Below are 16,344 nucleotides of genomic sequence, written 5' to 3' on the forward strand. Positions count from 1 at the left end.
GAAACAGAAACCTTTTGTTTCCGTTTTTGTGTCAGTCAGGGTCCCGTTTTGACGGAAAGCTCAGACGGGACCCTAGCGCAGATGTGAACGAAGCCTAATTAGAAAGTAATATACTCTATACACTTTTATTTAACTCTAAGAAAGTACATGCTGGGAAGGACCAAGGCTTTTGTGTGGAAGTAAGGCACTTAACATATAAAGGGGACTATAATACTTTTGCTCTTTTTAATCTTTATTGAAGGTTTCATAAAATACAATATAACAAGTTCAAGTATAAGCTAAGTCAAGTAGTGGAGTTCACCAAGGCACGCAGGCCAAGACAACAAGAACTCTACATCATGTAAACAAAAGCAACAAAATACAAAAAAAGGGAGATAAAGAGGAAAAATAACGACTATGATACTTGACGTATAATGGAACCAACAGCAGTATTAGGGATATTTATATATTACTATGTATGAGAGAAATAGGATGCCTCATGAATTTACATATATGGTATAATAATTAACATCACTTTAGAAACAAAGAATATTATTTATCAACATTAAAGGGAAGCTCTAACTTTTGATCCCCTTTTAAGACAATGTTCCATAATTAACATTTATTTATTTCTTTATATTTATATCCTAGAATTCATTGATATATAAAAGTTTTTTTCCAGGAATACACATTGATGGCGCGATTAATGGGGTCTCACGTCTGAGAACCCAACCAATCCGCAAAAAAAAGCATTGCAGTCGCTTTAATGTTCATTTTTGACAGGCTGTCAATATGTAGTCACAGAAAGCCCCTTTAATCTTGGATTGAATAAATCTTTTAAGTTGTCTAGAAAACACTGTAGTTGTTGGCATAACTGATTATAATATATGGTAAACAATGATGTAGAGTTGTGTAAGTATTGTGAAAGACGAGGCCTGAAAGGAGTTTCCATTATACTGGTTAATCACCTCTTACGTTATTCAGTCCTGACTTGTATCTTTCATGTGTATGTAAGTGAATAATTCAAGTCCGAATAGGTGATATTTCTTGGACTTATTCCTGAATCAATTAAAAACTTCATGCTTAATATCAACCATTTATGTTTGCTTTGTTTTAGCTGGCAGGGTTACAGGATCAAGTCTCCACAAAGGTTTTCTTAATGCTTCATTAGTACTGCAGCGCTGCTCTTGTACCTGCCCTGGCCCTTTCTCAGGGCATCCTGACACGTCACGGTTCAGAGTGAGAAGCCTAAATTTAATGATGGCTATTTAACTTGTTATTTTAAGTCCAAGGAATGGCAAATCTGTATAATAAATGTATGTATAATTTCTGTTCAGGGAATATCACCAGTGTATAATGAATATTTTTCTCATGCTTTTTTCTAATTAACTCTAGTGTGTAGATTAAGGAAAGCTAGCCTTCAGTTCTGAGCCTTTCATTGGTAATAGGCACTTGAGGTGATGTTTAATTATACTGGAGTGGTGATCGGAAAGAGACCTGTGCAGACTGAAGTGCTAATCCTTTTGCCTTGCTCGGTGTCCCTGTGAGGTTGTGATTGATGAGCTGATTTCTTTTTACATATTCATTTGCATCTTCTGCTAATACCCACAAACCGAGGTGTTGTGAGTTACCATATGACTTCTCTGTTAATATGGTGCTCTTTTATAATGTGGCTACTGCTGTTTGAACGTCCTACTTTGGCTCACCTAAGAGTAACTGTAAAGTATCTCTATACTGTATCATCTAACTCTACGACCTCCCTCAAGCATAGTCTGTTAGGGCGGGTTCACACATGGCGGAATTGCACTTAAATTCCGCTGCGGACACTCCGCAGCGTTAATCCGCAGCGGAGCCGTTTCTACATTGACTTTCACTTTAATTTCGCAGTGTTCGTTTACACGATGCGTACAATTCCGCTGCGGAGCATAGGCTGCGGAGCGGAATTTGGTGTCCGCAGCATGCTCTGTCTGTTGCGGAGCAGTGGCGGACTCATGGCGGAATTTCTCCATTGACTTCAATGGAGATTCAAAGTTCCGCAATGAAGTCCGCAGCTGTCATGCACATGTCATGTGTGCTGCGGATACGTCTTGCTTTTTTTACTTGACATTTCTTCATTCTGGCTGGACCTATGTATTTCTAGGTCTACAGCCAGACTGAGGAAGTCAATGGGGCTCCCGTAATGACGGGAGCGTTGCTAGGAGACGTCAGTAAATAGTCACTGTCCAGGGTGCTGAAAGAGTTAAGCGATCGGCAGTAACTGTTTCTGCACCCGGGACAGTGACTACCGATCTCAATATACATGTATCTGTAAAAAAAAATGAAGTTCGTACTTACCGAGAACTCCCTGTTTCTGTCTCCAGTCCGGCCTCCCAGGATGACGTTTCAGAGTAAGTGACGGCTGCAGCCAATCACAGGCCAAGCACAGGCTGCAGCGGTCACATGGACTGGCGCGTCATCCAGGGAGGTCGGGCTGGATGCCGAAGGAGGGACGCGTCATAAAGACAACGGGCGGTAAGTATGAATTTCTTTTACTTTCACTAGGGAAAGTGCTGTCCCTTCTCTCTATCCTGCACTGATAGGGAGAAGGGAAGCACTTTTCCCGCAGTCCGCAGCAGCTAGTCCGCATCAATTTTCTGCACATTTTGTGCAGATCCGCAGCCGTAATCCGCAACCCGGATTAGGTGCGGCATTGATGCGGACAGTTGCGGAGGAATTCCGCCATGTGTGGTCATGCCCTTAGGGTGTTGATAAACACCATAAAATGTATTACAAAAACTGCAAGACTAGTCACATAGGCAGGTGCAATTTTGGTTAAAATTAAGGTTTGCAGATAGAAAACTCAAAAACACCCTACCTAGATCATGCTGCAAAAAGTGACACTGTGGCTAGAAATGTCAAGCACAATCAAAAACATATTTTATGAAGAAATCTTCACAGTCTCCTCTTGACTACCTGGCAACATGTGTTTTTAGCAACTACAACAAAAGGCCAAAAAATATTAATTAACGTCACTTGTTTCAACTGCTAATGCTTATATATTCAGTGTCTATAACGATAGCCACATCACTCAACCGCCGCAGTCATAGGTTGTATATTGTTCAAAATAAACTAGGCATATGGCACTGAAATGGACAAATGAATACATATGAATGTGACCCCCTCGTAGGACAATCATAGTAAGTGGACTTTGGATAGTGACATTGTTAAAGGTGCAATAAAAATGGAATGTGCAGGCAATTAATGTCTATAGCAGGCACAAAGGCAAACAGATGGAACCCATTGCTCATAAGTTCTATAACACCTTAAGATGTAAAGCCCTGGCCTCCATTACCATTGCAGACTCCTGACTTATAGTATATAGAGTAGATAACTAGTTATTGGTTGCAAAAGGGAGACCCAATGTGCCATACATCATATGCACAAGCCTTCATCATAACACGCACACATTTTTCTAGGATTGGAAGTTAGGACAGATGAGGGAGTTGGACGGAATAACTATAGAATAATGACATTTTGGCTGCCGCAAAAAAATGATATGTCCACTGTTTCAGGGATCACTATAATGATGTTGTCTACATTCTAGAATTGACCATATTTGTCAATATATTGGTCTTTTAACACTAAAAGGAACAGCTAATAAAGTAATTAATTTGGTCAATTAAGACAAATGCTTACTCTTTTTAATAGATAAATACAAATACATCCGTTCACAATTTTTTTTTTTTTACCTCATAATGAAAAATAAAGATACATTGTATAGTTCTTTGTAAACAACATGAGAATAAACCATACCTGCACGGGGACTGTGCTTCAGATAGAATAATTCATTATGATGGAGGAAGACTATACTTTATTAAGTTTGAAGTTAAGACCTGTGAAGTGTCTCACCAGGATTGTTATATAATACCAGGCATCCGGAGATTTATGATTCTGCAACAAGGTCGGTAAAGAAACAGATTCTATAATGATTCCTTCTTCTTTTAATCTAGTTCTTTTATCACAAGCTGGCGATTAGAATTTATTTTGTTTGCAATAGCTCATTATGGTGTAAGTTAACTGCAAATCTGTAGTACTATATATATATATTAGGGAATGGCATATCCAGCAATCTTCCATTAAACTTTACATCTATTAGTGTAATTACTCTCTTTATTAGTTAGTAATCTCATAATAGAACAAGGGGGGGATAAAATTCTTCACTATTTCCCTGTGATTCTACCAACTGAATACAGGCTACCGTTTTTGAAAGCCTGTATTCTACAAATGACAGCCTGCTTACCTCTTGTATTATGCGACTCCACCTACAGGAACGATTTGACGTAATGCTGTATATGCATTACCTTTATATACAAGAATAGGTAGACCCTCAGCTCATGATAGGCGAATCCAGATCTACTGGGTTGGTTGAATGGATCCTTTTGGCATCTTTAAAATCTTATCTTTTAAATCTCTACCCTTTTTCAGTACAGGTTATTATTACCTGTTCTTAAATAGGATAAGTCCCCTAAACATTGGCATAACTTGAAGCCCCCGGGGTCCCAATACAAAATCTGTAACTAGGTCTGCCAAGTTTTGGTGGTCGCCTCATAGGTAGAGTCTTATTGGGCTTAGATGTGACTGAAACCTCTGGACCCCCTATAGTAATGCCCCTGCCTCTTAATAGGTACTTAATCAGAACTGTAATGGTACATTGAATATTGCTGTTGATGTAGGCTTTGATAAGACTCGTGTATGAATCCTTGACAGGTTCCTTCCCTTTGTCTCTATGAAGCAGCTGCCAGGGAGAAAGAAAAAAGCTGAAGGAAATCATAACCTTTAAGGTTAATGGGTATTAGATTTTTTTTTTCTTTTTATGTGAGGCATAATATACTATATCGCAAATACAATATTGTTAGCGACCAAGTAACAGGTCTTCTTCATCTTCACTGTATTGTCTATGGTTACTAAGTATACAAGCCGAGAATATCCCACTGTTCCTTTCTTTTAGAAATATCAGATTAAATTTCACCTCTCCAAGCAGTAGATGCTACATCTTCCACTATGCAACGTAGAAACCCTGAACATTATCCACATTCTACAACCACAGAACTCCAGGGGGATCTTCTTAAATACTGCTGTGGTGACACAGGTCATTTTTTTCCCTTTTACTTTTTAACTCTGGTAACAGTGAGTGTTTGATTTGATAAATAACTGTTTTAGCCTTGCAGCCATGCTGGCATTCTCATTTTTCATCTACATTGGAACTCATTTTATCCCTCCATGGGGTTATAATATAAAATAAATATACATACATAGTAATGGAAAAGGTTTCAGTCCAACAGATCCTTTGTATATTTCTAAGCCAATGCTGAAATGCATATTAACAAGTAGAATAGCTATATCAATTATTTGATTGTAGGAGCACAGTGGTTATTTCAATTCCCCACAGTATGACCTTTCTGAATTGCACATAAATATAATGCATGCATTATAACATTAGCCGTTTGCAAGGCATAATCCTTTATTTACCACCTTCTCATCAGGGATCCTTCTCATTTTATATCAACTACCTGGTTTGTATCTCCTTGTTTTAAATCATTCATTTCCATGAAACAATATTTTCTACCTGTTTGTCATTTAAATATATTCAACACCATATAAAATGGCCATAGAGTAGCACAGATCAGCCCTATGCGACTGGTGATATTAGGGTTGTTATAATAAACAGCATTGTTATGTACGTATAGGTATGGTATAGGCCTACACTAGATAGTGGGAGGATTTCTATAAATAGAGTGCAAGCGTTTTCCTTTGATGCGTGTAATTTAACAGCACAGTTAATATCTCAAAAAATTTATTGTCACCAGCAAAGTTTTTTCTTGTCATAGGAACAAAGCGTTCTAAAAATAAGGTATAAAATATTATTATGTAATAAAAGGAATATGAAGAATACAATATGCTTTTAGAAACTTGTTGACATTTTTTAATGATAGAAATGTTTCCTATGGACTAAGCACAATCTACCTAATAGACTTAGGCCTCATGCACACGACCGTAGCCATGTGCACGGCCGTGATTTTCGGATCGGCCGGGGGCGGAGTGTCATCCGCAAGCCGCCTGCAAATCGCGGGGCGTCCATTATTTGCTATGAGCCTGGACTGCAGAACACGGCCGTAATAAGACGTGCCCGTACTTTCTGCGGTCCGGGCTCCTGGGTCATGCACGGACCGTGGAAACCACGGTCGTGTGCATTGCCCCATAGGAATGAATGGGGCCGCAATTCTCTTTTGGGGGAATTGCGGTCGCAAAAGCACATCCACACGTTTACGGCCGTGTTCTGCAGTCCATGCTCATAGCAAATAATGGCCGCGGCCATGTGCACGGCCCACGATTTGCGAGCAGCTTGCGGGTGAGACTCTACCCCCGGCCGACCCGAAAATCACGGCCGTGCACATGGCTACGGTCGTGTGCATGAGGCCTTAAGCGGGTTGCCTGGGATTAAACAAAAGGTCTGTGGTTTTTGTTCGTTTTTTTTACAGAAACAGCACCACTCTTGTCCATAGGCTGTGTCGGGTATTGCAGCACAGCCTCATTCACTTGAATAGAACTAAGTAGCAATACCAGACACAACCATGGACAAGAGTGGTGCTATTTTTGAAACAAAACAGCAGATCCTTTTTTTAACCTCAGATACCCCCTTCAAGTTTGCATAATAGTTTATACTGAAAGGCCACGTTCAGACGTGGCAGAATTTTTCCGCTGCAGATGTTGGTGCAGATTCGGGGCAATTACGCAACGAATCTGCACCAATATGTGCATATTTGACAGGTAATACAGACGTTGCAGATATCACAGCGGACTTGCCACAGATTTCAGTTTTTGCATTGCAAAGGCTGAAATCCGCAGTGAAGTTCCGCTGCTTCTCCGCAACATAATGTGCATGCTGCGGAGGGAAAATTCTGCACCACAGTCTAATTTACGCACAGTTATTTTCCGCAACGTCTGAACTAAGTTTCCTAAAAATGTATAGAAACAAATGTAAAAAACGGCTGCTGCAGAATTCCACTGCGGACTGTCCGCTGCAGAATTCAACAGCAATTCCGCCACAACTGAACGTGGCCTAAAACGGCTTGTTACATTCAGTAACCGTACAGAAAATACAAAGTAAAGGACACTATTTTGAGCTACTGGGTTTAGCAATTTTCATGTGCTATTATTATAGAGCCCTCCTTTCCAAAAACGTAAGTGCTTATATTTAACACAAAACTGGCATCACAGAGTGAAATATGAAGCATGCATTTTAGATAAGGGACTCTATTCAATGCACCTTTGAACATCTTCTACCATGTCATTGAGACATGACAGAAGATGCTATCTGCTGAGGCTGCTACTATCGCTAGAATAAAATGGATGCATGCATATTACAGTCCCATTGATTTCAATAGGAGCTCCATCAGCTTCATTTGAGGACATGTACATCTAGAAACTAACTGAAGCTGAAGGGGTTCAGTACTTGCTACAGTGTCATAGCCCTTTGTTAGGTGTTTCAGCTCATACTCACACCAATAACATCTTCTGGCATGTCTTATTAATTTATCAGAAGATGTTTAATGTCGCACATAAAATCTAAAACATATAATTGAATTCACAAAACTATTTGTCAATTTTCAGAGGGAGAAAAAAATAATTGCAAATTTTAAAAGTAGATTCATTAACATTTAACAAAAAATTTGGAAAATTGATCTCTCCATATTTAAAGAGGCTCTGTCACCAGATTATAAGTGCCCTATCTTCTACATAATCTGATCGGCGCTGTAATGTAGAGAACAACAATGGTTTTTATTTTGAAAAACTATCATTTTTGACCAAGTTATAAACAATTTTAGATTTATGCTAATTTGTTTCTTAATAGACAACTGGGCGTGTTTTTACTTTTGACTAACTGGGCATTGTGAAGAGAAGTGTATGACGCTGACCAATCAGTGACCAATCAGCGTCATGCACTACCCATTGTTCCAGCCCATTGTTACAGTGTGATTGTGCAGTGAAAGAAGCTGGGCTGGAACAATGAGAAGTGTATGACGCTGATTGGTCACTGATTGGTCAGCGTCATACACTTCTATGTACAACGCCCAGTTAGTCAAAAGTAAAAACACGCCCAGTTGTCTATTAAGAAACAAATTAGCATAAATCTAAAATTGTTTATAACTTGGTCAAAAATTATAGTTTTTCAAAATAAAAACCACTGTTGTTCTCTACATTACAGCGCCGATCACATTATGTAGGAGATAGGGCACTTAGAATCTGGTGACAGAGACTCTTTAAAGGCATTTTCTGGTAAAGAGAAACCTTTTCTAACTGCCCTATTAGGGAATTATATGCCAATAGAGGGGGGATGTGCCGTTCAGGATCAACCACTATTAGTTAGACAGGTGGGGTTGGGGGAATGGCTACAAAAGTGTCCTTCACTTTGGAGGACCAAGCACATAAGTGTATTATATTGACAGTCCATTAATTTTAATGTGAGCTTTGTAACGCTTTGTTTCCCCCATGGAGGCACTGCAGGGAAACTGAATGTTTGGTGCTGGATTAGCCCACTTATTACAGCCGATTGATAGAGGTTCTTAAGGGACCTCTATAACAAAAAAAGATTGTCCAAAGTTGTGCATGCTGATTCTCACTTTTACAATGACTTTTTGTTAACAGCTTGCCCACATGTACAGTTCTTGTATGAACTTTGCATTTAAATTGTGGCATAGAATCAAGCAAATTCCTATACAATCTATGAGCACTTTAAGCTATCACAATATAAATGAACTTGAAGTGAACAGTTCACTCCTATTTGCAAGTGATTCACTCATTTCAATATGATCCTTAATTCCCTTTTTAATGATGTGTCTTTTCCTGGCGACAGCCGGGAAAATGCAATAAATAAAAATGAGGCTATTTTGTCAAGTGGAAGACCAAAGGATGCCGGTGGGACTTCTGCTTTCAGGCTACTGGAGATCAGGTGCACTGCAGAGGTGAAATGTCTCCAGGGAGGAATACAGAATGTTCCTTTTGTAGAAGGCTCCATGGTTCAGAAACATCTAATTAATACATTAGCAGCTGTCAAACAAGCAGACTCCTTGGGAGATTTTTTTAATCTTTGTATTTTAATCAAAATTGAATATAATTTTGATATAATATAAAACAGATACATATTTATTCAAAGACATCTCGTGTAGGAATTCATATTTACCTTGCTTTATGCCTAAGAATCTCAATGTGACATATAAGATAAAACATCTAGTAATAAATATGACGTTATGACAAGCTGGCAGTAAAAGTAAATGAACTGAATTATACAAATTCTATAGAGTGCTGTATGTGCTCTGACAAAGTGACAGATGAGTGTAGGCTCTATTTAGAATATGTCCATCACTAATGTAACAATGTGGTGCTATGTTATAATGTGATTGAAGGTCTCATGTGACATGGTCCAATTAATTTACAGAACCCATTCTGTTTCTACTGTTATACATTGATATTCTGCATCACTGCTAATTTCAACACACGTTTGGAAAATTCATGTTACAGTTCAGTCATGGCTTTTCTTCACAGCTAGTTAGGGTACCTGTCGAATCTTCTACTATATGAAAAATCCAAAGAGAAAAGCAATCTCAAGGCTACACAACCTCAGCCAATTTACTTTAAAGTAGGTGACTGACAAGGTGTTCAGACCCTAGTGGAATCCAACCTACAAGATGCTGAACAAGGAGAATTCTACAGAGAGTGAGAAGGATTGTGTCACCTTCCATAAAGTACAAAGCCCGTGCTAAAAGGGACCAGTGCTCTGTCCAGCAAACTTGTGGCAAGGGGTTTCAGGTACACATTCACTAGTATAGTGCATCCATGGTGGTCTGGTTGCTGATTCAGGGGCTAGGTAGAACGTAATGACTGACAATCAGAATCATGGATTTACAGAATATAATATAAATTTCTGTGGAACCCTAGCCTTAAAAATAAAGTTAGAGTAGCAGATTTTGTGCTAACATTTTATTATTCGTTTCTTCCAATAGTTTCCCTACCCTTATAAGTGAGTTTTATTTACTTTTTAATAACCATCTAATAATCCGTAGTGTTTGATAATCCATCATCTAACATATTTTACTGGAAAAAATAATTTCTACAGTTTTTATAACTGGTAATATAATGAAATAATATACTAATCTAGTGTTCCTTCTTGCCAATAAATTTATTGTGCTATTTTGCTTTAAGTGCAGTCACACGCGGCAGATTTTGTCAGAAATTTCTGTGACTGAAAATCATCTGAATGGAACTTGCACACATCCATACAGCGGCTGCAAAAACAACTCCATTCAGTTAAATAGAAATGATTTCCAGTAGCAAAAAATCTGCAACAAAACCTGCCACGTGTGAACTCACCCTTAGGGCACATTCACACGTGGTGGAATTGCTGTTGATTTCCGCTGCGGACAGTCCGCAGTGGAATTCTGCAGCAGCCGTTTTTTACATTTCTTTCTATACATTTTTAGGAAAGTTAGTTCAGACGTTGCAGAAAATAACTTTGCGGAAATCAGGCTGCGGTGCAGAATTCTCCTTCCGCAGCATTCTCATGACGTTGTGGAATTTCACTGCGGATTTCAGCCTTTGCAATGCAAAAACTGAAATCTGTGGCCAGTCCGCTGTGATATCTGCAACGTCTGAATTACCTGTCAAATATCCAAATGTTGGTGCAGATTCGTTGCGTAATTGCCCCAAATCTGCACCAACATTTGCAGCGGAAAAATTCTGCCACGTCTGAACGTGCCCTAAGGTATGGCCAGACGTGGCGTATTTCTGCAGACACTGTCCGCATCAATGCCGTACATAATCAGCGTTGCAGATTCCGTTGCGGCTTTGCCTAAAATGTGCAGTAAATTGATGCGGATTAGCCGTTGCGTATTCAGGTGAAGAGTACTTCCTGCTGTCTTTTAAAACATTTCATCTCAGTCTGGCTATAGACCTCGAAACACATAGGTCCATGCAGAATGAAGAAATATCCTTTTCTTAAAACCAATACGCAACACAACACACATAACATCTGCGGATTTCATTGAGGAATTTTGAATCTCCATTGAAGTCAATGCAGAAATTCCGCAATAAGTCCGCAACAAGTCCGCAACAGCCAGTGTAAGCTGTGGACACCAAATTCCGCACTGCAGCCTATGGTCCGCAGCGGAGTTTTCCGCCACGTGTGCAAGAACCTAACTAAAAAGGTGTGGAAACCAATGAAGAAAATGTCCGCTGCGGACTGGCCGCAGCGGAATTCCAGAGCAATTCCGCCATGTCTGGCCATGCCCTAACAGTGTCCATACACAGTGGCCCATGCTGCGGTTGTGTGTAAAATCACATATGTTTTACAGTGAATTGCCATGGTTTTTCCGATGCATTTTTTGGGCATGTGAAGCTCATGATTTCAATGTCTTCATACATGCGTGGTAACACAGTACCTCAGTGATGGTATCACTAAAACAACAAATGTACAGATGTGACCTTTCTTAGCTTATCTCTGTACCTGATATATCCGAAATGTATGGCGCGAGATGTTAAACAAACGTGTTAAAAGAAACGTATGTCTCTGACGCATGCCATTTGTCAGCCATCCATCGCCCATAGAGACTCAGGTTAAAAAAACTGATACATTTAATGTATACTTTTTTTTACTGGATAACTGTGACTGATGCCTCTGACAGATGTCATCTGTCGACCATTTGTCACCCATAAACTCCCATGTTAAAAAAAAGTATATGTTTAGTGTATGTGCTTTTTTGCTGGATGGCTTTGATAAATGCCATCCGTTGGTCTGTCACGATAGACTCCCATGTTACTGGATAGCGCGAGATTGTATTGAGTTGGTATCATGACAAATTGTGTAACTTCATGAAAAGTTAAGGGTAGACACATCTGTAACAGCAATTTTACAGAAACATAATAGTAGACATTGGGATGAGCGCTTACATTTTATGGGCTCTTTCTTTTTAACTTTTTGTTCTAGTTAAGCAATAACGGGTAATGATCGAGAATAAGTTATATGATTGTCCAATAGATCCAAAAACCTGATCATTATTATTCCCCTAACAAAGCAGAATTAGCTTCATTGTAATAGTCACCTCTAGCAGGATTAGCCTTTAATGGTGACCATAGCCATTATATATTGGTGTGCTGGGTGCAACTAAGGTTTCTTCTGCTGCCAAAAAGTTACAGAATTGAAAGCTTCATTTGCAGATTTCATACTATTTATCTATGAATTGCTCATTTGTTACAGGTTTCATACTATTTATCAGGGAGGTGATAATTTGTGAAAGTGTTGGAGTAAAATAATCGCATTACATTAGCCTTTATTTTTTAATGCACAAAGGGTGTTGCAGATACTGTGAAACTAAGTCTGAATCCCGTAAAGAGATGCAATCCAATGTGACACCATTAAAAAAGTGTAATATTTTACATATACAGTAGCATATGTGTTCTAGACTAAATATATGTCAGCGTCAGAACTTACCCATTGTTTGTGGTGATGGAAGTAAACATCATGGGGCTGGAGATTTCAGTGTACACCTGTAGGTGGCGACGTAGAACAGTACAGACTCACTATAACACATATGTATGGCAGCGTCTCTCATGTAGGGTTTCAGGAGATGTATTTTAATTGGTTTAATGATTATACGGAAAATAACCCAAGCTAAAGATTAGGTATGCAAAGAACAAGGAAGATGTCATTATATTGCATTTGATAGATTTTTGGTATATTGTATTATCTGAAACAAACACTGTTCTAATTAAAATCCTTAGTTTTGTTGAGTTGGAAATGTATGTATGTCTGACTGATCTAATGCTGAGACAGAGAATCAGGTTGTATAGGGGAGAAATTCAGCACTGAGACAGTTAGAAGTGCTCAATATCACACTAGAAGATTTTCCATCATCTGTGCAAATAATTGATCCTAGCTCTTTCCCCTAGAACAGTGACCCCCAGGGACGTGGGGGTGAGACAGCTGTCTGTTTATGGCTGGCTTGAAGAATTTGATAAAATCACCATCTCCATTGCATTTTTGGCTTAGTATGACCAAATGGAAGAGTGTGGAGAAAAGTAGTCTGTTCATTCTGTTTTTGCATATAGAAATTCAACAGAATTTCCTAATATGTTATCTGCAGATTTCCATAGGAAGCAGCTAAATCTACATATAAGTTAAGTGAAAAATTCAGCTCTGTCTCATTTATATTTGCGTATCTATTATTATTATTATTATTATTATTATTATTAAGGATTATTATTATTACTTATATATCCAAAATGTATGGAAATTATTATTTATTTTAAAGCACCATTAATTCCAGTGCGCTGTACATATGAAATACAGAAGATGATACGCAACATGAGACAATACATAAAACAAGTACAATAAACATGAGCTTGCTGAGTGACAGACTGGTACAGAGGAGAGAAGCCCTGCCCGCAAGGGCTTACAATCTACAAAAAAGGAAGGAAGAAGACAGAAGCTGCTCATATGGTAGTGTAGTGGAGACAGGGTTATTGCAGTGTATAAGCTTTTCTGAAGTAGTGTTTTTTTCGGGTTGCTTTTAAAGGTTTGGATGGTGGGAGAGATTCTGATGTGTTGATGTAGAGAGTTCCAGAGTATGGGGTATGTGAGAGAGAAATCTTGAAGGTGATGATGTGAGAGGAGAGCAGAGAGGAAGGTCTTGTAAAGACTGGAGATTACACGTAGGAAGGTATCGGGAGATTATCTTCTGTATATCTCTATCTCTTTAGGTGCTGTTCTGGATATGAATAGACACTATTAAGTGCAATGACTGAATAACGGTGACTATATTCTATAATAGCATAGACATGTGTCCAAATACCATGCAGTTGCATTTATTTTATTCAGATAGATCATATACTGTAGCTTTGGGCACATGGGGAGGAAGGTTGCAGTTTAGTTTGGCCAATAAAACCAAGACAGGGGTTCACTTCTCCACAATCATCCTAGTGATGAGTTGGTGGAAACCCAATTTGAAGTTGATACCACCCAAGGCCTGCCCTATATTGGATGTTGCTCTGTGTGGTGCCTTCTGTTGGTGCCCCCATTCCGCATATGGTGTGGTTTCAAACAGTACTAAATGTTGGCCAAATAATACTTTTATACAGTTGCTTTCTGTACACCTCTGATTCCTTGAAACTTATTTGTTTTGTAATTTAACTGTACACATTCAATCTGTCTATCAGCATCAATGTGAAGGGATGGAATTGTGAATTAATGCTTAGTATTCACATTGGTTAAAAGAACATCATGGGCTAGGCTGAATGATAAAATCCTATACACATACTAATAGTTTGTTCTCACTTATCAGAATGACTTGCTGAGTTTAGAATGTATTCACATTGGATAGATGAATGAATTGCGTGTTAGTCTAATAATTATCCTCTGTGAACAGAGCGGTGAGATGGTGAGATAGATAGATAGATAGATAGATAGATAGATAGATAGATAGATAGATAGATAGATAGATAGATAGATAGATAGATAGATAGATAGATAGATATGAGATAGATAGATAGATAGATAGATAGATAGATAGATAGATAGATAGATAGATAGATAGATAGATAGATAGATAGATAGATAGATAGATAGATAGATAGATAGATAGATATGAGATAGATAGATATGAGATAGATAGATATGAGATAGATGGATATGAGATAGATATGAGATGATAGATAGATAGATAGATAGATAGATAGATAGATAGATAGATAGATAGATAGATAGATAGATAGATAGATAGATAGATAGATAGATATGAGATAGATAGATAGATAGATATGAGATAGATAGATAGATAGATAGATAGATATGAGATAGATAGATATGAGATAGATAGATAGATATGAGATAGATAGATAGAGATAGATAGATAGATAGATAGATAGATAGATAGATAGATAGATAGATAGATAGATAGATAGATAGATAGATAGATAGATAGATAGATAGATAGATAGATATGAGATAGATAGATAGATATGAGATAGATAGATAGATATGAGATAGATAGATAGATATGAGATAGATAGATATGAGATAGATAGATAGATATGAGATAGATAGATAGAGATAGATAGATATGAGATAGATAGATAGATAGATAGATAGATAGATAGATAGATATGAGATAGATAGATATGAGATAGATAGATAGATAGATAGATATGAGATAGATAGATAGATAGATAGATAGATAGATAGATAGATAGATAGATAGATAGATAGATAGATAGATAGATAGATAGATAGATAGATAGATAGATAGGAATCAATTTATGTAGTTTCTGATAGAAAGCACTGTGAACACATTATTATTTTAAATCCAGACAATGAAAATTCTTAGCATAAGCACTGTGTTCTTTCCGTATGTTCTATAATTCAGGTGACTTAGTTAGCTAAGTTGAGGCAGGTGTCCCCTGAATAAGCAATCAATCTTATCCAGTATTTTCGTTTGACCCGGCTAAAGTTATGCATGGAAAAGTGTGCTTGCCTTATTATCTATCAAAGACTTCCAAGGTTATGCAAAATCCTCTGAAACTGAATTATCTTAAAGAGCAACTCCTGAAAGATATGATTTTTTTTTTCTCATGAATTCGGGCCCTTAATGTTGTCCTTGGGGTGCAGTGTTATAATGCTTACTGCTAGTGCAGTTGAGCTATTCAGCTTCGGCCCCTTGCACATCATATTCAAGAGATCTGCTCTTCTATAAATAAGACTTATTTCATCAAAAGGGGGTTGGTTCTTGGTACAGGAGAGAGGGAAAACACTCCCTAAAATTCCCAAAGGGAATGTTCCCCTCACCCTTGTACCGAGACCCGATCCTTATGATACAGAAGAACAGATTTTCAAACACTAATGTGCAGGGTCTCTAAACCTGTGCGCTCCACAAATAGTGGTAGGAAAATGACAACTAGTTTTTTGAGCAATAAATGTGTCCGGAACAGTTGTCATTATCGTTCCCTAACTTCTTGTATACCCTTTAAGGTCATAAATAGTTCATTACTCAGCAGGACACACAGGAGAAAGATCCTCTCAAAATAGAAAAAAATCTGAAACTTGTGGCCTTGTCCGAAACATGATAGGAGTAATATCCAGAAAAAAGCTGTCATAATAATAATCTTTATTTATATAGTGCCAACAAATTCTGCAGCACTTTACAATTCAGAGGGAACATGTACAGACAATGTCAGACATTATTCAGAAAATAGATTTAAAAAATCCTCTAAATAACATTTAAAATGTTTAATGGTTTAACTAATTTTAATATCAATTGTGTCTGTAGTTCCTCTTTAAAG

General features: G+C 38.0%; 1 protein-coding gene across 5 annotated transcripts in view; it reads left to right on the forward strand.

Annotated features, from left to right (window-relative positions):
• Positions 1-16,344, forward strand: part of RBFOX1 (RNA binding fox-1 homolog 1) — a 602,126-nt gene that overhangs the window by 320,299 nt on the left and 265,483 nt on the right. The window lies entirely within an intron of this gene.

This window comes from Rhinoderma darwinii, chromosome 6, assembly GCF_050947455.1.
Source record: "Rhinoderma darwinii isolate aRhiDar2 chromosome 6, aRhiDar2.hap1, whole genome shotgun sequence".
Lineage (NCBI taxonomy): Eukaryota > Metazoa > Chordata > Amphibia > Anura > Rhinodermatidae > Rhinoderma > Rhinoderma darwinii.